This window comes from Giraffa tippelskirchi, chromosome 3, assembly GCF_054371585.1.
Source record: "Giraffa tippelskirchi isolate mGirTip1 chromosome 3, T2T-mGirTip1v1.2.pri, whole genome shotgun sequence".
NCBI classification, from domain to species: Eukaryota; Metazoa; Chordata; class Mammalia; order Artiodactyla; family Giraffidae; genus Giraffa; species Giraffa tippelskirchi.
This window is the reverse complement of record NC_137277.1, coordinates 159,643,737-159,671,497: the sequence shown is the minus strand read 5'-3', so window position 1 is coordinate 159,671,497 and position 27,761 is coordinate 159,643,737. Positions and strand designations below refer to the sequence as shown.

At 37.1% G+C, this 27,761-nt stretch overlaps 1 protein-coding gene and 2 long non-coding RNA genes across 9 annotated transcripts in view; 1 reads left to right on the top strand and 2 right to left on the bottom strand.

Annotated features, from left to right (window-relative positions):
• The window catches only part of SPAG16 (sperm associated antigen 16), a 981,998-nt gene that overhangs the window by 586,132 nt on the left and 368,105 nt on the right, over positions 1 to 27,761 (bottom strand). The window lies entirely within an intron of this gene.
• Positions 520 to 5,221, bottom strand: LOC145542975 (uncharacterized). The gene is made up of 2 exons (XR_014080326.1): positions 3,735 to 5,221; positions 520 to 2,461 (listed from the first exon to the last, which is right to left on the bottom strand). It is a non-coding gene; the product is annotated as an uncharacterized LOC145542975 (long non-coding RNA).
• LOC145542971 (uncharacterized) lies at positions 5,205 to 12,303 on the top strand. Its single transcript, XR_014080321.1, has 2 exons — positions 5,205 to 5,366; positions 10,286 to 12,303. It is a non-coding gene; the product is annotated as an uncharacterized LOC145542971 (long non-coding RNA).

Below are 27,761 nucleotides of genomic sequence, written 5' to 3'. Positions count from 1 at the left end.
GAATAGGGAAGACTAGAGATCTCTTCAAGAAAATTAGAGATACCAAGCGAACATTTCATGCAAAGGTGGGCACAATAAAGGAAAGAAATGGTATGGACCTAACAGAAGCAGAAGATATTAAGAAGAGGTGGGAAGAATACACAGAAGAACTGTACAAAAAAGATCTTCATGACCCGGATAATCATATTGGTGTGATCACTCACCTAGAGCCAGACATCCTGGAATATGAAGTCAAGTGCGCCTTAGGAAGCAATACTACAAATAAAGCTAGTGTAGGTGATGGAATTCCAGCTGGGCTATTTCAAATCCTGAAAGATGACGCTGTGAAAGTGCTGCACTCAGTATGTCAGCAAATTTGGAAAACTCAGCAGTGGCCACAGGACTGGAAAAGGTCAGTTTTCATTCCAATCCCAAAGAAAGGCAATGCCAAAGAATGCTCAAACTAATGCACAACTGCACTCATCTCACATGCTAGTAATGCTCAAAATTCTCCAAGCCAGGCTTCAGCAATACATGAACCGTGAACTTCCAGACATTCAAGCTGGCTTTAGAAAAGGCAGAGGAACTAGAGATCAAATTGCCAACATCCACTGGATCACTGAAAACACAAGAGAGTTCCAGAAAAACATCTATTTCTGCTTTATTGACTATGCCAAAGCCTTTGACTGCACGGGTCACAATAAACTGTGGAAAATTGTGAAAGTGATGAGAATACCAGACTACCTGACCTGCCTCTTGAGAAACCTGCATGCAGGTCAGGATGCAATAGTTAGAACTGGACATGGAACAACAGACTGGTTCTAAATAGGAAAAGGTGTATGCAAAGGCTGTATATTGTCACCCTGCTTATTCAACTTATATGCAGAGTACATCATGAGAAACACTGGGCTGGACAAAGCACAAGCTGGAGTCAAGATTGCCGGGAAAAATATCAATAACCTCAGATATGGAGATGACACCACCCTTATGGCAGAAAGTGAAGAAGAACTAAAGAGTCTCTTGATGAAAGTGAAAGACGAGACCGAAAAAGTTGGCTTAAAGTTCAACATTCAGAAAACTAAGATCATGGCATCCGGTCCCATCACTTCATGGCAAATAGATGGGGAAATAGTGGAAACAGTGGCTGACTTTATTTTTGGGGGCTCCAAAATCACTGCTGATGGTGACTGCAGCCATGAAATTAAAAGACGCTTACTCCTTGGAAGGAAAATTATGACCAACATAGATAGCATATTAAAAAGCAGAGACATTACTTTGTCCACAAAGGTCCATCTAGTCAAGGCTATGGTTTTTCCAGTAGTCATGGATGGACATGAGAGCTGGACTATAAAGAAAGCTGAGAGCCAAAGAATTGATGCTTTTGAACTGTGGTATTGGATAAAACTCTTGAGAATCCCCTGGACTGCAAGGAAATCCAACCAGTCCATCCTAAAGGAAATCAGTCCTGGGTGCACATTGGAAGGACTGATGTTGAAGCTGAAACTCCAATACCTTGGCCACCTGATGCGAAGAGCTGACTCATTGGAAAAGACCCTGATGCTGGGAAAGATTGAGGGCGGGAGTAGAAGGGGATGACAGAGGGTGAGATGGTTTGATGGCATCACCAACTCAATGGACATGAGTTTGGGCAGACTCCGGGAGTTGCTGATGGACAGGGAGGCCTGGCGTGCTGCGGTTCATGGGGAAGCAAAGAGTCGGACACGACTGTGCGACTGAACTGAACTGAACTGGAAATAAAATCTTTCTTTATTTAATGCTTTTATAGATTTCTTGGTGAACTGTTCTCAGTGCTTACAGCAATCACTTGTGTATGTAAACTATACGTTATGTAAACCACAGAAACGAAGAAATTTGAAATCAGTTCTCAAAGTATTTTTCAAAAGATATTAAAGTTGTTACATACAAACAACAAGTAGAGGCTATTTAGAAGTAAATTTGAGAGTAAATTATGTGTGCAAGAGCTGAGGTGATGATCTATTTATTTAGAGTGAGTAGATAGTAAGGAGAAGTTGCAAGTGACAACAATTCAAAAAATTTGACTTTAAAATGGGAGGAAAGAGAAATGATGGTGGCTGAAGGATATATGCAGAATAAAGGTTAGCATGTTTTGTTGCTTTCATCTTGCATGTTTTTGGTGTTATCTCATCTGACAGGAAGAACCACCTTTCTTTAAACATCAACTGGAAGAATCAAAAGGAGACAATCTCACTGAAAATATAAGACTGGGACAAAAAAATTTGCTTAGAGCTCTGAGAATGTTGAAGAGGGCAGAATACAGCCCTCCTGTGACTGACTAGGGAAGCCGTTGAAGGAAGATACTACCGTTTTAACAGAAAGGAAAGCACTGGCAAGTAAAAAGTGAGATTTAGAGACATAGAAGCAGGACATTGAGACTTCCCTTAAGATTTATTTTTTTCACTAAGAAGTAGGAACATTACTCGGAGAAGGCAATGGCACCCCACTCCAGTACTCTTGCCTGGAAAATCCCATGGACGGAGGAGCCTGGTAGGCTACAGTCCATGGGGTCGCTAAGAGTCGGACACGACTGAGCGACTTCACTTTCACTTTTCCCTTTCATGCACTGGAGAAGGAAATGGCAACCCACTCCAGTATTCTTGCCTGGAGAATCCCAGGGACGGCGGAGCCTGGTGGGCTGCCATCTATGGGGTCGCACAGAGTCGAACATGACTGAAGCGACTTAGCAGCAGCAGTAGCAGGAACATTACTGGAAGCAACTAACATTATTGGAAGAACAACACAGCTAGAGGTGTGTCTTCAGAGATGAAAGAGGCATAGCGCATGTGCAAACCATCGTTTCAGACTGGAGAAACCAAACTGATTCAAAGACTTCAGGTTGCTGGAGAGTGTGAGGCAAAATGAAGTTAGAAAGCATAGCAATTTTTGTACCACTTAAGGGCTGGTAAAAAAAAAAAATTTCTACATACAGTCCTCACAAGCACACATTGAGGGAGGCACCACCATTGCTTCTTCACAGAAAAGAAAACAAAGAGTTCAGTTGGGTCAAATGGAATATACCATCGTCAGTGCAATGAATGTTACACTGACAGAAAATGTACTTCCTCCTGACAGCAGCCAAGGATTTCTCTCTGATTTCATTCTGTGTGCCAAAGACTGTCGGCCACTGCAGAAAACTCACTTCAGTTCTGTTCTTTACCTATACAGATTTTATTTTTTCAATTGATGACATTTTAAAACATTATTTTTGAGCATCTGTCTTAATGACTACTTATTTGGGACTTCGAAAGGAATAATGTTTTTGGCTTGGAAAGGTATCTTGTATTGAAATAACTTTGAGGAAGGTTGGCTTCCAGTGTGTCACAAAATACTCAGTCTTTAATATGCTAATAAGTGAACTGACTTCAATGTAGAATGGCATAACACACTCAATATTTTAAAAAACATTTATTCATGAGCACTTTTTCATTAAACATCTTGTAGGACTTATTTCCCACACACACAAAAAAAACTTTGGGAAATGTGACAAAATATTTTTACACTCACACCTAATCCATTCCATTATATGATAAGGACTTGTCTTACCATGCTTGACTTACATTTTTAAAAGACCTTAGAAAATCCATGTGGCTATTATAAGAACATGTTTATTACTTATAATATTGAATGTATATCTAAAAAGGAACATGATTTTCATGTTTGAGATTAGGATGCATACATTTCTTCTCCCAGTCAAGTTCCAGATTTATGCAATTCACCCCATTCCTAGAGAACACTAGTTTAATCCCTTTACATGGTTTAGTGCTCTTATATTTTGTATCCTTTAAGCTTCTGTCAAATAGTCTTCCCAAAAAATTATGATTATCTACTCAGTAGCTGAACCCGATGTACCATTTTGTTCCTCAAATCTGCTCTCGTTGTATAAACAAGCATGACACGTATTAAAGATTGGTGGTAGTATTTGCTTGCCACTTTTACTGAACACGTCTCATAATTCAAAAATGAAGAGTATACAGAAAGGATTAGGGTATTTTAAAACTTTAGTTTTCCCCAAAGAGGCTTTCATTTTTCTACCATAAGCTTAAAAATGAACAAACACTCAAAAAAGGTTTGGATTTGCTAAGAATCCTTGACTACAGGACTGCTGTATTAGTTTTACTCTAAAAGAAATCTGGCAATTAAAACAACCCTAAACCCATGAAGGCTTGTTTAATATTTTAACACTTATGGCCACGTCCACACCACAGAAAATGTATTGCTAAATTAACCACAACTGGAGACTATTTCAAATTGCTTCTAAAAAAATCAGCGATAATTAAACCACCAGGGATTTCTCAGTGGATACTTATGTGCTATTTTCATCTAAAATAGTATTTCTAATTTAGCTGAGTACAGAATAGTTTAAAGTAAGATAGGCAGGCAGCTGCTGAATAATGAGTTAATGTGAGACAACAAAGGTCAGAACAGGCAGAAGAAAGTTATTTAAGATTCCTAGATATGCAACTTCAACTGATGTGGAGTAGTCAGATTTGGACAGTGACAATACTGTGAAATGGGCAAACGTTACCTCCTTCAACCTAAGCTATTTTCTTTTGCTACCTCTGTGTGCACAAATACACACACACAGACAAATACTTATTCATGTGTGAGCACATACATACACACTCATAGATATGTATACATTGCATTCAGTCAGATGTTTTTTAATCCATAATATAAAACAAAATTATACGAATGTGATATACAATAATACCTCACATTAATATTTAGAATAAGTTAATATCAATGCAAATACAGAAGTGGTAGAAATTGACAAAAAGCTTCAGAAATAACCTACAAAATCTTCATGGAGAAGATAGTATTAAAGCTAAATCATCTTACAGATACATACATTTTTTTCACTATAATGATCTGCTATCAGGGGACGTTTAACTTTAAGGAGTCCAATATGTTGCACTATTCTTCCTTTGTGTGCCATTTCTCAAGGATTCTGTGTTCCTTATCAGTTCCTATTCTGGAACAAGTAGAACTGCACACAGCTCTCGGGACTGAGATCATGAGAAAGGGTATCTACTTGGATTCCTTTCATTACTCCCTTCCATGATTTCTTCCAGCATCAGTGACCTTGTATGTATTAGACCATCTATTTTTTGTTGCAATCAACGGCACTTCATCCTGTGTAATCATTTCAACAAAGATATATAAGCCTGCATTTCTGCTAATAAAACACTCTTGTTCCACTAGAGACCTGGGTCCCCCACATCCTTCTTTCTCTCTTTCTGTCGATTCCTGTCCACCTGGTCCCGGTCTGATAAGAAGACCACAAGTGGTGCCTGAAACAGGGACCAAAGGTGTTCAAGGATGGAGTGACGGAGACCCACCGAGGTCTGGTAAGTGTGGGGTTATGAGACAAAAGGCTAAAAAGCCTCACTATTTTTCTACTTTACTTCATCATTTCATGTCAGCAAATAGAGGGTTATCTCGAAATGATGGAAAACTATCTTGACTATAGTAATTGTAGTCATCTTATTCTTGCTGTTTGCTTTTTTATATCTGTAACTATATAATGAATTTTCTATCTAAGAAATTTGAGGCATTTAAGTTACAAATGATTATTCAGGCTCCTATGATTGCCACAGGCTCTTCCAGCTGTTGCTTAGGGCCCCTAGATCAGAGATCCTCAGTGTAAGGATAAAGAAAATATATTGCCTCAACATGTTAGGGTCTATACCCCTTTCCAACAGGAAAAAGTTACAGAATGATTTCTCCACCCCTTTCTCTAACAACTGTATTCTCCTAAAAGCAGGAAGAATTGAAAGAGTTAAACAGTCAGCTCAGGGCTGGTGCACCGGGATGACCCGGAGGGATGGGATGGGGAGGTAGGTGGAAGGGGGGTTCTGGAAGGGGAAAACATGTACACCCATGGTGGATTCATATCAATGTACAGCAAAACAAATACAGTAATGTAAAGTTAAAAAATAGAAAATCAACTAATTAAAAACAAACCAAAAAAAACCTTAAACAGTCAATACAAAGACCCATAAAGCGGAAGCAAACATTCTCACTCATGCTTTCCTTAAAACTTATGAAGTAATATATCTTGCCAGAAAACTGACCTTTCTTTAGGTCCAGTACTAATGATTACACAGCACAATGTCTTACCCATGAAAATGCTTTTCTTAGACTCTATGATAATGATTATAATTGTAACAAATCTTGCCTGGAAACTTATATCTCAAGACTTGTATCCCTGATTACACAGTAACAATATATCCTGCCCAGAAACATTATCTGGAACCTGTTCTCCCTGGCTAATCTTGTGCCAAAGTTATCTCAAATAATATATGTCTTGGGAAAAATCAGAAACGTCAAAGAGCTATCACTTCAATTCATGAAGACTAGGACTATTATTGATTGTTTGAAGGCTTATCACCATAAAATATATATATATAAAAATATTAACTAAAACAATGGCTACTACTTTTAACAGGAAAATAAAAAATATTTTACATATAAGGACTAAACCCATTTAAAAGGAAATTACCCTAAAAGGCATACAATTAGGCCAAACAATATCAATCTAAATATGATATTGAAGGAACGCCTATTTCAAGAAACTCCAAGCTGAGGACTCCCCAGATTCCTTTCAATAAACACCAGGGACAAAATCCATCTTTTCCCTCAAATAATCCCTTCTAAAATACCTACTGGACCTTTTGAACCCCTACCTCCACAAACTTTCGGCCTTTTATTTGACCCATCTAACCTGACTTCTAAGGGAATTACTGTTCACCCTGAAATAATTGATTCAATTTATAAGAAAAAAAATTCAAATTATGATATCATCTCAGACACTATGGCAATTTAATAAAGGAAATAAAATCGCCCAATTACTTCTTTTACCTTATATTTCTATTAACTCCTCTAATGATATATAGACAAATGAATTGAGGATATGATATACAAATAAAAAACAATCCTTATAAACATCATTGATATCTAAATATGTCCAACCAAATATAAATATCAAAATTAATAATAAAAAAATTTTCTGGTCTCCTTGATACTGAATCTAACATTACTATTATTTCCAAACACTTATGTCCCAAATCTTGGCCTATACAAAAAATGTCTTTCCAAATTACAGGAATTTCCCAAACCAAAATACAAAAAAATTTATCAAAATATTCAAATTTATCCTTATGAAGGACCAGAAGGCCAACCTGCTACATTCAGTTCAGTTCAGTTGCTCAGTCGTGTCTGACTCTTTGCAACCCCATGAATCGCAGAACGCCAGGCCTCCCTGTCCATCACCAACTCCCAGAGTCTACCCAAATCCATGTCCATTGAGTCGGTGATGCCATCCAACCATCTCATCCTCTGTCATCCCCTTCTCCTCCTGCCCTCAATCCTTCCCAGCATTAGGGTCTTTTCCAATGAGTCAACTCTTCGCATGAGGTGGCCAAAGTATTGGAGTTTCAGCTTCAACATCAGTCCCTCCAATGAACACCCAGGACTGATCTCCATTAGGATGGACATTACAACCTTATATAATAGATGCTCCCCTTAATCTAATAAAAAGAGATTTACTTAAGCAATAGCAAACTCAATTATACATTCCACATTTTTCTTAGGGGCCACTACTCATTGAACAAACAAAACAATTATTAAAATAACTTAAAATACTAACAAACCTATTGTTAGTATTGTTGGACAAAACAATTACAAACTGCTAAAGAACATATTTAAAAGCAGAGACATTACTTTGCCAACAAAAGCCCATCTAGTCAAGGCTATGGTTTTTCCAGTGGTCACGCATGGATGTGAGATTTGGACGGTGAAGAAAGCTGAGCGCCACAGAATTGATGGTTTTGAACTGTGGTGTTGGAGAAGACTCTTGAGAGTCCCTTGGACTGCAAGGAGATCCAATCAATCCATCCTAAAGGAGATAAATCCTGGGTGTTCTTTGGAAGGTCTGATGTTGAAGCTGAAACTCCAATACTTTGGCCACCTCATGCGAAGAGTTGACTCATTGGAAAAGACCCTAATGCTGGGTAGGATTGGGGGCAGGAGGAGAAGGGGACGACAGAGAATGAGATGGTTGGATGGCATCACTGACTCGATGGACATGGGTTTGGGTAGACTCCAGGTGTTGGTGATGGACAGAGAGGCCTGGTGTGCTGCAATTCATGGAGTCGCAAAAAGTCGGACATGACTGAGTGACTGAACTGAACTGAAAGAACTTACAGATACACAATTGAAATTAAAACATATTAAGAAATCTTATTCCCCCTGGAACTCTTCCATTTTTGTTATAAAAAAAATCTAACAAATGACATCTCTTGACAGATCTTAGGAAAATTAATGCATCTATGAAACCTATAGGTACATTACAACCAGGAATCCCAACACTTACTATTATTCCTTAAAACTGGCATATTATAATTATTGACTTACAGGATTACTTTTTGAATATACCTTACATCCTCTAGACCAAGAGGATTTACTTTCTCTCTTTCTTATCCTAATCACACTGGGCCTCATAAACGATACCAATAGACTATACTACCTCAAAGAATGATGTACAGAATGATGAAAGAATCCTCCTACCATATGTCAATATTATATAACCAAAGCCCTTAAACCTATAAGAAAACAATTTCCTAACTATCTTCTTATTCACTATATAGATGATATATTGTTCTCAGCTCCGACTATTTTAGAAACTCAACACATGTTCAATATAGCTCAACAATACTTAAAAGACTCTGGATTACTTATTGCCCCTGAAAAAAATCAAACCTCTACACCTTATCATTACTTAGGATTTATTATTAATAGACAACATATTATTCCCCAACTAACACAGATCATATTGATAAATTATCAACTTTAAATGATTTTCAAAAAACTTTTAGGAGATATTAATTGGATTAGATCTTCTTTAGGCACCACTAATTATCAACTGATTAATTTAATACTTTGAAAGGAGATCCCAATTTAAATAGCCTTCATTCATTATCTCAAGAGGCACAAGAAGAACTTTATTTAATACAAAATAAATTACAACAATAATTTCTTACATAAATTAGACTTGATTTACATCTAGAATTATTTGTACTCCCTTCTCTCCATTCTCCCACAGGCCTTCTTGCTCAACTTGAACACCCAATAGAATGGATCTATACCAATGTTAGAAAGACAAAATCACTTATACCAAATATGGAAAATTCCATAACACCAAGCTAAAGAAATCATTAATAAATACCCTACTTATAAACCCTTACACCTTCAACCCATTGCACAAGATACCAATCCTCTAGGATTACAACCTAATAAATTATAACAGTTGGATAAGACTCATTGCCCTGAACTCTCTCCTTCTTCTTCCTTACTTGTCTATATCAACACAAACTCTTCTTTCATCTGGACCACACCTCTCCAAGGTAAAACTACACACCACATTATAACTCATCTGTTAGGTTATTTTGCTATTACGGGAACTCCTAGCTCTATAAAAACAAATAGCCCTGCCTATATTTCTAAGCATTTCAAACAATGTTTACAATCATTTTCTCTTACACATATTACAGACATTCCTTATTATCAACCAAACACATCACACACTAAAACTACAAATAAAAAAATTAAAAAATGGGAAATACATAGGAACACTTCTACCTTCCTTATCCAGAGCAGACTTTACTAAATTCCAATGCAATATATTCTTTAATCCTATAACTATTGTTAACACAGCTTTATTTGTTTTACATTTTTTAAACTTACCACAAAGAGATATTTTGACAAAAACAGAAAAACATTTCAAGAAACTGAAAGACACTTCTCCTCTGCCCATTTGGTATCAAGCTGGGCTGACTAAACAATGGAAATCTAGAAAAGTAATATTATAGGAAAAAAGGTAAGTTTATATTTCTTCAGATGGATCCTACGGAGTCAACTGGCTCCCTCTTCAGAAGATCTACCCTCGGGAAACCACCGGCATTCAAGATAGAGAGGAAAAGGCAAAATGCCTGGAAAGAGGAAATTCCAATACAAGCCATGGCGGCTTTAGAGATTTCCCAAAAACACTGCACTCAAAGTCATCTACCTCATGATCTCCCTACTTGGAGACAGATAAAAACCCTTCCTAATCAAGCTGAGAATCTGGTTTCTCAACAGGGAATGCCTCGGAATCCAGAAAATATTTTTGTCGCTATGCTTGCTTTGCCTGCTTCTGCTTCCCCTGCTCAAGCTGAATTAATAAATCACACTTATTGGGCTTATATACCTAACCCCCCTTTTCTTGCAGGTTATAATATGGACAGACATAAGACCAATCGTATCCACTAATGACTCAATACACATGCCTGCTCCTTGGAGTCTGGAGGGGCCCTCACACCCTGAGGAAAAAGAAAAACTAATTAATATTTCTCTAGGTTATGAAATTATTCTTTTATACAGGGGCCCAACAAAATAATGCATAAACATTGGCCAACAAACCTAGGCTTTCGTCCTGCCTCCAAAAAAGGACTTTCGGACATTGCTTGGATTATTTACTGCCCTTTCTTTTTATAAAAATCATATCAACACCACTGAAACTGTAGGGAAAGGACAAAAAACATTATGCAAAAGATTTACTTATAAGAACTTTAAATATATTCCTGTTCATTGTGACAGATATCAAGCCAAATCAAGAAAATTGATATTGGTGGCCAATTACACCATTGTCGATCGGGGACCCCGTGGTATATGGTTATCTGACTGTTCAGATGATATTAACAGCACTAAAAGCGATTATGCTACTCAAGTAGCATGAAAGATTACCAATATTATGATGGAACATTACCATGACAAAGGACTTCTTGGCTGGCATGATGGTGAAATGGCACCCCCTTGCCCTCGAATCATCTTCAATAAACTGACTGAGCCTGAACAATGGAACATTTGAAAGCTTGCTGCAAGCACGAAAGAACTTGTAACTTGGAATGGATATTTCACAGGGACTAGTCACAGTTCTAGTCATTATTTCTTTCATTATAATCAATCGTATTTTATACAAGCTTGTGTTCCCCTTTCTTTTGTTGTAGCTATAGGAAACTTGCAATTTAATACGACTTTACGTTCTATAACTTGTATAAACTGAAAACTATACACCTGTCTTAACTCTTCCATGTCTATAAAAAATGAATCCCTTCTAATTCTCCAATCTCGACGTAACCTATGGTTGCCAATAGATCTCCAAAGACCCTGGGAAGAGGGTCCCATAGCCGGACTTGCTTCCCGGTTCCTTACTAAATTAGTTCGATGATCTAAACGATTCATTGGATGGCTAATTTTTAGCACTTTGGGATTAATAGCCATTTATACTACTACTGCTGTTGCCAGCGTTGCCTTACAAACCTCAATTCAAACACACAATTTTATCCAAAATTAGACTAAAGATGCTCATACTATGTGGACCACTCAGACTCAGATAAATGAAGAAATTCAAGATGAATCACAGAAAATGAAAATAGCCCTCAATGGGTCGGAAATAAATTAACAGATTTACAAAAACAGACTTCACTAAAATGTGATTGGAATTCTACTCAGTTTTCTATTACTCCTGTTCAGTTCAACTATACTGCTTACAATTGGAAACAAATCAAATTTCATTTGCAAGACTTACATGAGAATGCTTCCTTAAATGTACAATTATTACAAAAAGAAATCTTTGAAGCCTTCTCTAAAAATCTACCTTCTTCCTATAATCTAAAAACTTCAGCTAAACAATCAGCTGATCAACTATCCAAACTGGACTCTCAAAGATGGTTACAAAGTATTATACACAGTATTAGATCTGAAATTGTAACACTAATAATAACCCTAATGATTATATATGTACTATGCTGATGCCTTTCAACTAAGATAAATCAAACTAAACAAACTCATTTGGTCAGGGCCTTTTTCACTCAAGTATCGACAGTCACCCCCAAAAAATAATAAAAAGGGGGAATTGTCAGGGGGCGTTTAACTTTAAGGAGTCCAATATGTTGCACTATTCTTCCTTTGTGTGCCATTTCTCAAGGATTCTGTGTTCCTTATCAGTTCCTATTACGGAACGAGTAGAACTGCACGCAGCTCTCAGGACTGAGATCATGAGAAAGGGTGTCTACTTGGATCCCTTTCAGTTACTCCCTTCCATGATTTCTTTCAGCATCAGCGACCTTGTATGTATTAGACCATCCATTTTTTGTTGCAATCAACAGCACTTCATCCTGTGTAATCAATTCAACAAAGATATATAAGCTTGCATTTCTGCTAATAAAACACCTTTGCTCCACTAGAGACCTGGGTCCCCCGCATCCTTCTTTCTTTTTCTTTTCATCAACTCCTGTCCACCTGGTCCCGGTCTGATAAGAAGACCACAATCTGGGTTGTGGAGAATATTTAAGCTGATGAGAACAGTGCTTTAGGAAGAAAATGCTCAGAGAATGGTAAGTGATCCACTGGGATTGAACTCAAGATAAAAATGTTGAAAGCTGAGAGGTGGGGGATGGGGAGTTGAAAAATATAGAGAATTATAGAACTCAAAAGATAGTTTGTGGAATTACTGTCAAATATCTTTAATGCCATAGAAAAAAATGCACATTATTTTATAAGCTGTGATGAATCATCAATGGTATTTAATAATTAATGAAATCCATGACTGGTAGGACTCATTTTGGTTATAAGAGAAAATACAATTATCAACTTACATTGGCACAACTTGATGATCTTCTGACTTTAGGATGATATTAAAGCAATACTCATTCAGTAGGAACTGTGCCTCTAATTTTGAATTTTAATCTCTTCCTGGGATAACAATGTGCAGTAGGATATTCTCTTATTATGCTGGGCAGTGGCAGCAAGGCATAGCTCTCAGTCAGTCATATGATTAAGAGGATAAACAACCAATATCCTTCCAACCATTCTGTACCCAGACATTCTGTTTGTTATTTCCTGTGCAACATTCAATACATTACAGGAGATATTCAACACTTTATTACATTATAATAGTCTTTGTGTTAGATGATTTTGCCCAACCATAAGCTCACCTAAGTTTTCTGAGCATGTGTAAGGTAGGCTAAGCTAAATTATAACGTTCTGCAAATTAGGATTATTGAATTCACTTTTGACTTACAATATTTTCAATTTACAATGGGTTTAAGGGGATGGGGCTTCCTCAGTGGCTCAGTGGTAAAGAATCCACCTGCAACGCCAGAAACACAGGATCCCTGGGAAGGGAAGATCCCCTGGAAGAGGAAATAACATCCTGCTCCAGTATTCTTGCCTGAAAAATCCCATGGACAGAGCAACCTGGCAGGCTACAGTCCATAGGGCAGCAAGAGTTGGGCAGACACAACTGAAAGACTGAGCATACACACACACAACTCCTATCGTAAGTTAGGAAGATCTGTACAACACTGCAGAAAGACAAGGGAATGGGTGATGTCATGGGATTAAAAGGGAACTGCAATAGCAAGTGGATGGAAAGGACAAAACAGATGAGAGGCAAGCCATAAGTCATTTTTGAAGGGTATATGTTAATATAAATATAAATATATATAAATATAGAATAATCTAGAAAAGAGATTAAGAATAATATCAAGATTTCTACTCAAAGTGGACTGGATGATTAAAATGTTATCAAAAACTGGGCACATAAAGGACTCGTTATTTTCAACATTGAGGCAAATGAAAGTGAAAGTCACTCAGTTGTGTCCAACTCTTTGCAACCCCCATAGACTACACAGTCCATGGAATTCTTCAGACCAGAATTCTGGAGTGGGTAGCCTTTCATTCTCCACGGGATCTTCCCAACCCAGGGATCAAACCCAGGTCTCCCACTTTGCAGATGGATTAAGGGAAGCAAATAGATGATTATATCTGGAGGTTAATAGTGGATAGATAAAATAGGTTCAATTTTAGTCAAAAAATGAATTTCAAACATCATAGATCCTATGCAGAAAGTATTATGGGAACACAAGAAGATCAGAGAGAGTCCTTTCAAACAAGAGAAATCGCTACAATATGTGAATGAATAAGGCTATCACTGAGCATGAATAAGGCTATCACTGAGCATATCTGTCAAATGTTGAATGTAATTTACTGAAACGGTGTGCCTTTTCTAAGCTGCAAGTGAAACAAAAGATAGAATGACAAACAAATTTAAGTTCTGCAAACAGTATCTCTAACCAAATATCAACTAATACTCCCTTGTGTGCATTTATCAGGAGAGATGTTAGACATTGTCTCAGACACTTTAATACAGGCGCAATGATAATTCTCAACACTGCGGTTTTACTTAAACAAACACAGGGAAGGACAGGGAAGCCTGGCGTGCTGCAGTCCATGGGGTCGCAAAGAGCTGGACATGACTGAGTGACTGAACAACAACAACAACACAATGTAAAATTATGTGTTATCACATTTTGATCCTATAATCGTACTGCTTTCCCACTGACCACAGAAGAAAGGGCATATGATTTACATGGCTGTTCAAAACCTACAGTCTTCCTATTTCCAAGATTACCCCATCATGAATACCATATTACAGCTTTATCTCATTCATTTCCTTACACCCTCAACTCAGAGTCTAATGGAAATACAGTGAAGTGATCTAGGATGAGGTGAAAATTCAGTAAATACTGGTTCTTGATTTATTTATTTACATTTCATATTCTCAAGAGCATAATGGAAGCATCAATATCATTGCCACTCATCATCATCATCATTTTTTTTCATCCTGGAAAGAGTACAGAGTCTCCTAATATACATATTTCTAAATTTCTAACATATCTAGTAGTACTCAACTTGCATATAACAAACATCACACTTTAATATTGGTTATATAACTGTCCTTAGACCTTTCACTCAATAAAGACAGTAATCAGTAATCAATTTTGCCTGTAAATAATCCTCATCTGTTTCAATATCGATTTATACAGTCTTAGCCTTTTCCACATGAAATTAAGCAGAATTATTTTAAATCTGTTGATTTTAAATCTCAAAGCCCTCAATAAAATTGAATTTATATGAATCCCAGATTTCAGAAACCATTAAATTAATCCACAGTGACTTAAGTCAACATTTTGTTGCTGTCATTGTTCAGTCCAACTCTTTGTGACCCCATGGACTGCAGCATGCCATTCTTTATTTGGCTGCCCTGGGTCTTAGCTGCGGCACGCAGAGCCTTTAAGTTGTAGCATGTCGACGCTTAGTCACAGCATGTGAGATCTAGTTTCCTGACGAGGGATTGAACCCAGGCTCCCTACATTGGGAGCGCAGAGTCTCAGCCACTAAGACCACCAGGGAAGTCCCCAGATTTGTTTTACGCTATTGAAGTCAAATCTCAGTACAAAATAGATCCTCTCACAGAACTGAGATTATACTGGAGGTGACATAAGAAGGAATCTCTCTATATGATCTTTCATATTAGTGTTCTATGTTAATATTTTTGTCAATGTAAAACAAAAACTTTGCTATGACATCACAAAGAGAAAGTAAAAGAAACAGGCTAATTCAAACCAAATTATGGAGAAGTAAAGAAAAAAATGTCTTATTACATTAGTCATGTGACATGTTGGGAGGTAGAACGCTAATGTTCACTTTCTTTCTTTGATTTGTCCCTCTCTCCTTCTTCTCTCTTCCACCCCTCTCCCATCTTCCCTTTTTCCTCTCCTTTCCAGTCTTTTTTTTTCTTCCTTTGTTAAAAATTTTAGTTAAAACCAACATTAGTTCATTGGTTAAAAACAACAACAACTTAAAAGAGGACTGTTATAGCTAAGAGTTCTAGGAAGAAAATCAACTATAGGTAATAAAATTGACAAAATTAAAAATGAGATAGTATTTCATTTCTGGCACATATTACATGAATGTATATAGAAGTGCTATAATTTAGTCAGCAGGAAGCTTTCCGTCAATGTGACAGTCTTAGTAGCCTCTGAAGAGGTTAAAACACAAAGGAGGTAGTTATTGTTCTTGAAAATATGCTTTTGTTAGCTCTTTTTTCTCTAGTCATAAAATGGCCTATGTAGTTACTACCAAAATGTTTTGGAGATTTTAAACTCAGTCTAAATGTTTACTATATTTTGATATTTCTTGGTTTATTTTGACCATGGCACTACAAAAGGCAATCAGAGGAGTAAAAAGCTCTTCAATAAACAAATTCAAAAACAGTTTTCCTCAAAGCAAAATTGCAAAAAAAAAAAAAAAAAAAGTTGAACACATGACATGATTTCCGATTTTACCAAGCTCAGAAAGTCCCTCCCTGTTACAGTGTTGATGCCTGAAAGTCCAACATTAAAGATTATTTCCCTAAATATAAAATATTACCTTTTGTTTAGATTGAAGTCCTGCTGTGAACAGGAGCCGTGTTAAGATGTTTCAGTCAGTTATAAGATAAAGACGAAGGTATTTATTCCTTCCATGGGAAGGTAGGGACAGGGAGAAATTAAAAAATAAATAAATAAAAACTCCAAATAACAGAGATGGAAAGAAGAGAATCAGAATAAGAAGACACCAAATTTTTACTTCTGTTTTTTAAAATTTTTATTAAACTAAGGCAATGTCTTACATCAATTTATGCCCATTTGTCAGAGACAAATTATTTCTCAGTGAGTGACAAGGACAAAATATACTTAAATTCTCAATGTCCTCCCTTCTCATAAAGGAGTCTTGCTGCTAAGTTGCTTCAGTCGTGTCCGACTCTGTGCGACCCCATAGACGGCAGCCCACCAGGCTCCGCCGTCCCTGGGATTCTCCAGGCAAGAACACTGGAGTGGGTTGCCATTTCCTTCTCCAGTGCACGAAAGGGAAAAGTGAAAGTGAAGTTGCTCAGTCGTCCGACTCTTAGCGACCCCGTAGAATGTAGCCTACCAGGCTCCTCCGTCCATGAGATTTTCCAGGCAAGAGTACTGGAGTGGGGTGCCATTGCCTTCTCCGAAAGGAGTCTTAGACAAAGGCTAATAGATGGATTTGCATAAGAAAAAGGCATTCACCAGAGAAGGGTAATATGAACTCTGAGGATTGAGGACTTGAGGGATGGAAGAATCAAGGGGAAGACATATCCAAAGATGGTCTTTAAATTTTGCTGTGTTGCTGCTGCTGCTAAGTCGCTTCAGTCGTGTCCGACTCTGTGCCACTCCATAGACGGCAGCCCACCAGGCTCCCCCGTCCCTGGGAGTCTCCAGGCAAGAACACTGGAGTGGGTTGCCATTTCCTATTCCAATGTATGAAAGTGAAAAGTGGAAGTGAAGTCGCTCAGTCGTGTCTGACTCCTAGCGACACCATGGACTGCAGCCTACAAGGCTCCTCCGTCCATGGGATTTTCCAGGCAGGAGTACTGGAGTGGGGTGCCATTGTTGAGTGTTATGCAATAACAAATTGTGGAATGCTCTTAAAGAGATGGAAATACCAGACCATCTTATCTGTCTCCTGAGAAACCTGTATGCAGGTCAAGAAGTAACAGTTAGAACCCTGTATGGAATGGAACAAATGATTGGTTCAGAAATGAAAAAGGAATATGACAGGACTGTCTGCTGTCACCCTATTTATTCAACCTATACACTGAGCACATCATGAGAAATGCTGGGCTGGGTGAGTTATAAGTTGGAATCAAAATAGGTGGAAGAAACATCAACAACCTCCAATATGCGGACGATATTCCTCTAATGGCAGAAAGCAAAGAGGAACTAAACAGCCTCTTGATGAGGGTGAAGGAGGAGAGTGAAAGAGCCAGCTTAAGACTAAATATTCAAAAAAAAAAAAAAAAAGATAATGGCATCCGGCCCCACTACTTATGGCAAATAGAAGGAGAAAAGGTGGAAGCAATGACAGAGTCCCTCTTCTTGGGCTCCAAATCACTGCAGATGGTAACTGCAGCCATGAAATCAGAAGACAATTGCTTCTCCACAGGAAAGCTATGAGAAACTTTGTGTGATGAAAAGCAGAAACATTATTCTGCTGACAAAGGTCTGTACAGTCAAGGCTATAGTTTTCTTAGTGGTCGTGTATGGTTGTCAGAGCTGGACCTCAAAGAAGGAGAACACCAAAGCATTGATGCCTTCGAACTGTGGTGCTGGAGAAGACTCCTCAAAGTCCCTTGGACAGCAAGGGGACGAAACCAATCAATCTTAAAGGGAAATCAACACTTGAACACTCATTGGAAGGACTGATGCTGAAGCTGCAGTATTTTGGTCACCTGATGCAAATGGCCTACTCACTGGAAAAGTCCCTGATGCTGGGAATGACTGAGGGCAGAAGGAGAAAATGATGTCACAGGATGAGATGACTGGATGGTATCACTGATGCAACGGACATGAACTTGAAAAGTATCATTGCTGGACAGGACGGGATACACTCAATATCAAGGATATATTAATATATATACTTCTACAGATCAAAACAGAAAAATGGGCAGAAGTGTGGAATCTGAAAAGCCAAACACATTTGAAAGACATCCTTAAAGGCAGGCTACTTTGAATTTGGTAGAAACATCATGTGGCAAATGTGAAAGAACCACTTATCAAAAACTTGGGGGAATTAGGGAGAGGAAATGCCCCAGAGTTGGCTGAAAAGGAGCCAAAGTTAAGCCAAATCTAGCCACTCTTCTCAAAAGGCCTAAGGTTCATGGCTAGCTCCCAGGATCAGTTCCCAAATCCACCCCAGGCAAAGTCCCTCAGACAGAGTGAATAAAGGACAGGAGCCAGCAGGCCTAGAATGCTGTCTCAAGCAATACATCAGGAGTTTCATTTAATGTTCATAGAATCCTGGATCTGTCCTTTTCTGTGCAATCATTGTTATTAATTTGGGTTCAGTATAGTCTGTTTCTTTGTGTAATAAACACCATTAATGACTTATTCAGCATTCTCTTTTCCTCCTCACTGTGAAAAATCACCCCTCTCCTCTTTTTTAAGTATGTATACTTCTGCTGCATAGTCCTTAGGACTCAGGAGATGTTTAAACCTAGCCTGAGTTCCAGACAAGGGGCCTGAGTACATAGACTAAGCCAGCCCTGGCAAATCCATCCCTCTTGTCAAAGACTGCTTCAGTTATATAGGCTTAAGACAGAAGATTCATTCAAGGAGTGACTTCTGTTTTATGGTCGGAGGAGACAATGTCTATTTCTCCCTCCACATGTTAGTAGGTTAGACACTGTCTTAATTGTAGATGGCTGCCCTCTTTCAACTATGAAGAACAAAATCAAAATACAAGAAGGCAAAACTGAAAACAAAAATCACAGATGAACAGAACTAGAATCCTGATTGACTGGACTTCTTTCTATAGAAGCTGAATATTCCTTAGAAAATTCCTTATTGCTTAAGTCAGATTTACTACAGTTTGCAGCTGAACCCATACCAAATGATAAAGACATGGACTGTGGAAGTGAGGGAAGATTTGATTTGACTTTATTACCATTGTTATTTCCTTATAATATAAAAGAAATGAGACATATTTGAGAAGTCAATAAAAGACCTCAGAGAGAAAGAAAAGTTAGAGAGCTACGGTTTTAAAAGAGAGGGAAATGGTGCAGTAGATCCTTAAGAAACATTAAAGAGGAAAGACGGCCCCTCCTATATTGTGGAAAAATTACAGCAAGTCAGAATGGGTTGAAGTAGATGGAGACATGTGTTCAGGTCTGGTGATAAGTTGATTACAATCACTCAGGATGATGTTTATGCTATTTGGAAAGAAGCAGGTGAACTGATGGGATGCGAGTGAAATGACATATGGTGGCTGTGTAATTATCTAAAGAAAGCAGACATGTTTAGAAATTACTGGACAGAGGATAGGACAGATGACTAAGAGGACAAAGAAGTCTTGTTGAGAAACACTGTGGATATGACACTGGCCAACATTAATTAATATACTCACCTTTCCAGCTGCATAAGAAAAATCACTTTGTAGACAGCTAGGCTGATGCAGTTGGATCAATGGGGCCAGAGACTATGGATTGTGGCAGAGGTTAGTTGAAGTGATGATCCATGGATTTTGGTAGGGGCAGAAGACAAGGTATGAAAAGATAAATACATCAGGGATAAAAAGAAAATATGTACTAATAAGAGTTAGTAAGCCCTTGGTTTATGTTCAGAGCATTTCATATTAAGACCTATGACAAACTCTAGGGTATAGTTACTGGAACAGATGAAGATATAGTACAGATGTATCACTAAGGTTAAGGCAGTCAGTAACAAAGCATATTCCATACTGCCCTTGGGAAGTGAAGAGTATAAAGAATTTTGTCACTATCTTTAAAGATTATTTGACTTTGAGTCTAATTTTCACATTCCCCCCTGTTATTCTATCCTCACTGTCAGGATTTTAGTTATCACTTCTCAAAACTGTCAATGTCAATCAAAAAAAAAAAAAAAGCCTAGCAATGACTTTAACATTTCATCTGTAGCTGACTGTATACTTTAAGTTATAAAATCAGGCTGTGACTGAAGACTTTAAGCATCCTCTAGAAATGACAATGATCATGAGAGTTGATAATATAGTATTTATACAATTCTCATCCAGTATCAGGGGGCTTCAAAGGTGGCTCACCAGCAAAGAATCTTCCTGCCAATGCAGGAGACACAGGTTTGAACTCTCAGTCAGGAATATTCCCTGGAGAAGGAAATGGAAACTCATTCCAGCATTCTTGCCTGAAAAATCACATGGACAAAGGAGCCTGGTGGGCTACACTCCGTAGGATTGCAAAGAGTCAGACACAACTGAGCACGTATTCCATATCAGGATATTACAGAGCAAACAGTTTTAATATTAAACAGTATAACAATTATACTATGTATTTATATATTCTCTGACAACTCACCTATAATTAGATTGTAGAGATTACATACAGAACATTTTCGTCTTTAGCCAGCATCTTTTCCCATAAACTTATTGAGATTATTCAACAGCAAAACTAAAAAGCCAGGCTTTCAAGGATGCTTATGCTTCAATCTTTAGGAAGATGATATTTTAGAGTGCAATTGGGTTGGTTGTAGAAAATGTATAGAGTGCAGTTGAATTACATACAGCTGGAGTGCAGTTAAGTTATACTTAAAAACTGGCCACCTGCTGGAGAACCATGGGAACAACTGGGCTTAGGGCTGTGTTAGAAAGGTTGGATTTTAATAGGAAAAACAGTGCTATCTTTAGAAAGTATTTTTTAAACAGTCTAAAAGAAAAAGAGAGCATAGTATAACGCTCTCAATTATGAAGCAACAAAAACAACTTATTAAGTTTTATTAACTAAGTTTGATATTGTACTAACATTAAATTGGTTACTTTTATTTTTGCTCCCTTTCTGAATATTACACAACCTCAAATTTACCTGTTTTCTACTGTTATAGAGCCATTAAAATTATCCCATTCTAAGATACTTTTATTAAGATGATGTTAGTGATGATGCACGGAAGTCATATATGAAGAACAGTGCTCTGAACTTGAGGGCTACAGAATACTGAAGAGAATGTGTTATAAGATCTCCTTTCCTTGAGAATTTTCAGGTTTTAAAATACATTTCTTTAGTTTTCTAAATTAATGTTTACAAAAATGTTAATATTTCAGTATTCTAGTATCTTTTTTCTTACTCTATTGGCAAACTAAAGACAGAATAAGAGAAAAATATATTTTTTTATAATTTTGCTTTCACAATTTTCAAAAATAAATTCACAAAACTATTAATTATTTTATGCTTTTGTAGGTTAAAGTCCAACATGGGTCTCATGGAGTGAAAATCAAGGGGCCAGTAGAACTTCATTTCTGAAGGCTGTGGGGAATAATCCCTTTGTCTTTTCCAGCTTCTAGTCGATGTTGACCTCTATGTTCAAAGCCAGCCACATTTTCAGTAGTTTTTCTCTTACACATTAACTATTGATGCATTTTGGAATAAATTATGATCTCAATTTTTGTTCTTCAGGTTCATCTGACTAGATTTTCTAATTTTTTCACTTATTTCACTCAACATTGTCATAAGTATTTAATCTATTGTTAAATAATAATGCTTAATGTGAATAAAATCTTAGTATATGCTGTCCTTTTCATGTAATTTCTTTCAGTACTGTAAATTCTTTCCAAATCTAACAATTGTCTGGTTGAATCCAGGGGTGGCTCTGCTCCATACATATCTGATTCCAGCCTAGTCATATTATAAATAAATATTACAATCTTTAGGAATACAGACGTCTTTAAACATTAAGTTACTTTAAACTATTAACTAGGAATATTAAACATGCTATGGGGTAATAATGAAATTGTAAGTAATGACATGTTTATTTTTCTATTAAAAAGCAGCAGACAAATAGACCTCCAATAATTATATCTAATAATAGAAATGTATTTGATTCTGGATAATATAATCATGGCTATTACAAAGGAACATGGATATTATTCATTCAACATTTACTTAGTGAGTACCTACCTCTGGCAAAAGGCTGTTCTAGGAATTTCAGTATTTATTTCATATGTATCCTGGTTTAGGAATAAAACTATCTGGAACAAGATTTTTAAAATTCTGCTGCAAATTCTGTTGTCATGGGTAATTAGCAGAAAATTCAGAAAACTTTCCAATATGCATTTAAGTGTACTGATTGCAATGTGAGTGAATTACTCTCTTTATATTTTATTTTTGTAAAGTAAAGTAAAAGTTTTTGAAAATACAAAAAAATGTATGCTATTTACAATAAACTGTGGAAAATTCTTAAAGAGATGGGAATACCAGACCACCTGACCTGTCTCTTGAGAAATCTGTATGCAGGTCAGGAAGCAACAGTTAGAACTGGACATGGAACAACAGACTGGTACCAAATAGGAAAAGGAGTATGTCAAGGTTGTATATTGTCACTCTACTTATTTAACTTACATGCAGAGTACATCCAGAGAAGGCAATGACACCCCACTCCAGTACTCTTGCCTGGAAAATCCCATGGATGGAGGAGCCTGGTAGGCTACAGTCCATGCGGTCACTAAGAGTCGGACACGACTGAAGCAACTTAGCAGCAGCAGCAGCAGCAGAGTACATCAGGAAAAATGCTGGGCTGGAGGAAGCACAAGCTGGAATCAAGATTGCCGGGAGAAATAGCAATAACCTCAGATATGCAGATGACACCACCCTTATGGCAGAAAGTGAAGAAGAACTCAAGAGCCTCTTGATGAGAGTGAAAAAGTTGGCTTAAAGCTCAACAGTCAGAAAACTAAGATCATGGCATCCGGTCCCATCACTTCATGGCAAATAGATGGGGAAACAGTGGAAACAGTGGCTAACTTTATTTTTCTGCGCTCCAAAATCACTGCTGATGGGGACTGTAGCCATGAAATTAAAAGATGCTTACTCCTTGGAAGGAAAGTTATGATCAATCTAGACAGCATATTAAAAAGCAGAGAGATTACTTTGCCAACAAAGGTCCGTCTAGTCAAGGCTATGGTTTTTCCACTGGTCATGCATGGATGTGAGAGTTGGACTATAAAGCAAGCTGAGCACCAAAGAATTGATGCTTTTGAACTGTGGTGTTGGAGAAGACTCTTGAGAGTCCCTTGGACTGCAAGGAGATCCAACCAGTTCATCCTAAAGGAGATCAGTCCTGGGTGTTCATTGGAAGGACTGATGTTGAAGCTGAAACTCCAATACTTTGGCCACCCAATATGAAGAGCTGCCTCACTGGAAAAGACCCTGATGCTGGGAAAGATTGGGGGCAGGAAGAGAAGGGGACGACAGAGGATGAGATAGCTGGATGGCATCACCGACTCAATGGAATGGGTTTGGGTGGACTCCGGGGAGTTGGTGATGGACAGGGAGGCCTGATGTCCCGTGGTTCATGGGGTCGAAAAGAGTTGGACATGACTGAGTGACTGAACTGAAGTGAACTATTTACAGTATATTTCAGTAGAATGAGTCAACAATGGGAGAAAATGGGTATAAAACTTCAATAGAGCAGTGGAAGCTGCAAAAACAAACTAAGAGGAAATATTACAAACATAAAATAGAATAATGGATATGAAAAATTATGTTAGTTGACTTGTGGACTAGAATTACAAGAGTAAAGAGTCATTAAGCTTAAAATAGAGTCCAAAGAAATTATCCAAGTGAAAGTAAAAAGAAACACAGGTCCCAGACGAAGGTAGACTATAGGTAGACTATCACTAATGGAAGTAAATGAGCAAAATTCATTTGCCTCTGGAAGGGAACAGAAACTGTCTCCCATATATGTTTTCTCATAGATTCAAGGAAGAGCACAAATGCCTTAAGGGGAAGAGGCACAAGAAAGCAGCACCATCAACAAAACATAAACATTTAGGAACCGACAAAAGTAAAGACAATGTCCAGCATTAAGTACAAAATGTTGAGACACACAAAAGATAAAAAGAACTCGTTGTCATGAAATAAGCAGGATGATAAACATATGATGCATACTGAAACTATCAGAGATTAAAATAACTATAGTTAATGGGTTAAAGGATTAAATGAAAGAGATGAACAGGTGTGAACAGATGTGCAATTGGCACTGTGATGGAAAACATAAAAAGGAGTCAAGCATTTCCTTGTTAATGCCAGAAAAGAAAAACACAATATCGGAGATGGAGAACGTCTTTGACAGACTTATAACCAGACTAGAAATATTAGAGAAAAGAATTAGTGAATTAAAATATTGGTTCTAGAAATCACCCAAACTGAAAGACAAGGGGAAAGACAAAAGAAGATAATACCATACAAACATTAATTAAGAAAAACATCTATGTGACTAAAGAAATATATTGACTTGAAGACAAAAACGTATTATCAAGGGTAAAAAGAAACATTATGTATGATGAAAATGCATGATTATTCAACACAATACCACCTCAATATATACACACCTTTACCTAGTACCATAAAAAAACTCAAAAGAACCACAGATCTAAATATAAATCTACAAGTTTAAAAGTTATAGAAGAAAGCAAAGGAGAAAATCTTTGTGACCTAAGTTAGGCAAATTATTTTTAGATTTGATTCTAAGAACACAAAACATAAAAGAAAAATTTGATAAATTTTGTTTTTTCAAAGCAAAGACTCTTCCTCAAAATATACTGTTGATAAAATCTAAAGATAAATCACATCTATTAAAGGACTTGTTTACAAAATATATCAAGAATAATTATTCCTTAATAATAAAGGGAAAACAACTCGAGAACACTTAAACCTTTAAAAATATGCAAAAAAAAAAAGTTCGTGGTTAATTAGCAGAATCACCTGTTAGTAATAACTAACTAATCACTGTTAGTCATTAGGGAAATGCAAATAAAAACGAAATACCAATATACACCCTCCAGAATGGCTAATTTTTGTTTTAAAGTCAATTACCATGTACTGGTATTTGGATACTGGGCAACTGAAAGGATACTGGGCAACTGAAAATCTCATATATTTCTGGTGGAAATGCAAACTTACATAGTCACTCCAGAGAACGCTTCGGCAGTTTATCATAGAGTCACACACACACTTACTATATGATCCAGCAATCCTACTCCAAAGTGCATACACAAATAAACATGTATCAACACAAAGGCATTTTAGGTACGTATTTATATTAGCACTACACTAGAACTACTATACTGGAGAAGGCAATGGCAACCCACTCCAGTACTCTTGCCTGGAAAATCCCATGGGTGGAGGAGCCTGGTAGGCTGCAGTCCATGGAGTCGAAAAGAGTCGGACACGACTGAGCGACTTCACTTTCATGCATTAGAGAAGGAAATGGCAACCCACTCCAGTGTTCTTGCCTGGAGAATCCCAGGGACGGCGCAGCCTGGTGGACTACCGTCTATGGGGTCGCACAGAGTCGGACACGACTGAAGCAACTCAGCAGCAGCAGCAGCAGCAGCACCAGAGCTACTATATAGTCCTACACTAGAATAAACCATATACTCATTGTAATTATAAGCAATTTGCAATGAGGTTTTGCTCAACAATAACAACAACGTATTATACGTGCAACAATCTGATTAAATCTCAAAAGAATTATGCCAAATGAAAGACGCCAGACACAAACAGCAACATAATATGACTATGGGAATAATGTGATTCCCCTTAGGACATTCAAGCAAAAAAAAAAACTGTTAAATTGTATATAGAGAGAAATCAGACAGGTATTTTCTAGAAGGAGAAGTATGTAGGAGGGGACTGACTGACTGCCAGCAGCTCCAAGACAATGTTTGGAGATGCTGATATGTTCTTTATCTTGATTGTGGTTGACATAACTCGTCATATTTATTGAGAGAGTAAATTTTACTGTACGTAAATTATATTCCAACATATTCACCATTCTCACACACACAGACAAAAAAACACCCCCAAAAATCTTCAGGCTCAGATGGCTTCAGTGGTGAATTATGTCAAACATTTCAAAATAAAATATTATCAATATATTATACAAACTCGCTCAGGAAAAACAGGAAAAAGAAACATTTTCCAACATGTTTTATGAATCAATATAACCCTGATACCAAAACTAAAGATATTACAAGAAAAGAAAGTAACAGAACATTATCCCTCATGAGTATGGGCACAAAAACCTTTAGCAAAATATTAGCCAATCAAATCTGGCAATATAAAAAATACAATGCAATATAAGAAGTATAATGACCAAGAGAGGTTATTCTAATAATAGAAACTTAGTACTTTATATGAAAATCAATGTAGTTCATTGAAATAATAAGGTGATTTCCTATGATCACAAGGATTAAAAAAAAATTTGACTCAATATGTAACCGATATTTTTATAATGTCAGCAAAGTCAACAAAACAAAAATTTCCATTATAATTAATGATAGAATTTTGAATGTCCCATCCTTAAGGATCAGAAACAAGGCATATTTATGTTTCTATTTATATGCACGTTTAGAACAGGCAAAAGGAACCTATGGTAATAAAAATTAAATGCTGACTGCTTTGGGCAGGAGATTGCAGATTAACAGGATGTACTTTGCACATCTAAAGACAGATGTTCTGTGTTTCCATAGGGGTTACATGGTTGTCAAAGCACTGTACACTTAAGATGTGTGCATTTCACTGTATCCAAATTATATCTCAAAAATTGTATATCAGTGAATTCCTGTGTGGAAGCAAGAGAAACTGACATTTAATTAAGTGGAAATATATTTAAAAGATACTGGGTAGCCACCAAGACTGATGATTTTGAAATCTATAGCCACAACTCAGGTCTCTTTCTTGAGTCAGACATACACACACACACGAATATATGATTTACTGCTGAATTATTTCCACCTGGATTTTTCATATATATTACAAATTGAACATATCAAACATTTGTCATAGTCCCGTATCTATTGCTCTTTGTTCCTTTGAGTAAATTGCACCATGTCCACCCCACTGTCCAAACTAGATATTTAAATCCTTTCCCAAATATTCAACCACTAGCCCCCCATGCATTTTAAATCAGAAAATGTTTTGTGTATCCATATACCACACTCCATTGTGATGACTAACATCCTAAGTTCGAACACCATTATATTGCCAGAATTAATGCCAAAGCTTTTAAAATAACTTTTCTGTCTTTATTCATTACCAATTCATTCTTGGCACTGACATTAGGAAGACTGTCAAATGCAAATGGCAAATGTGATTATGTGATCGCCCTGTATAATGACATTGAATTGTTTTCTTCCAACCCATCTTAGAAAATCCTCCTATTCTGTCACCACCTCTTCTTTTTCTGTCTCCTGCTCTCACCAATCTCTTACCTGATACTTCACGCTGAAGCCACATTACACTCCATTCA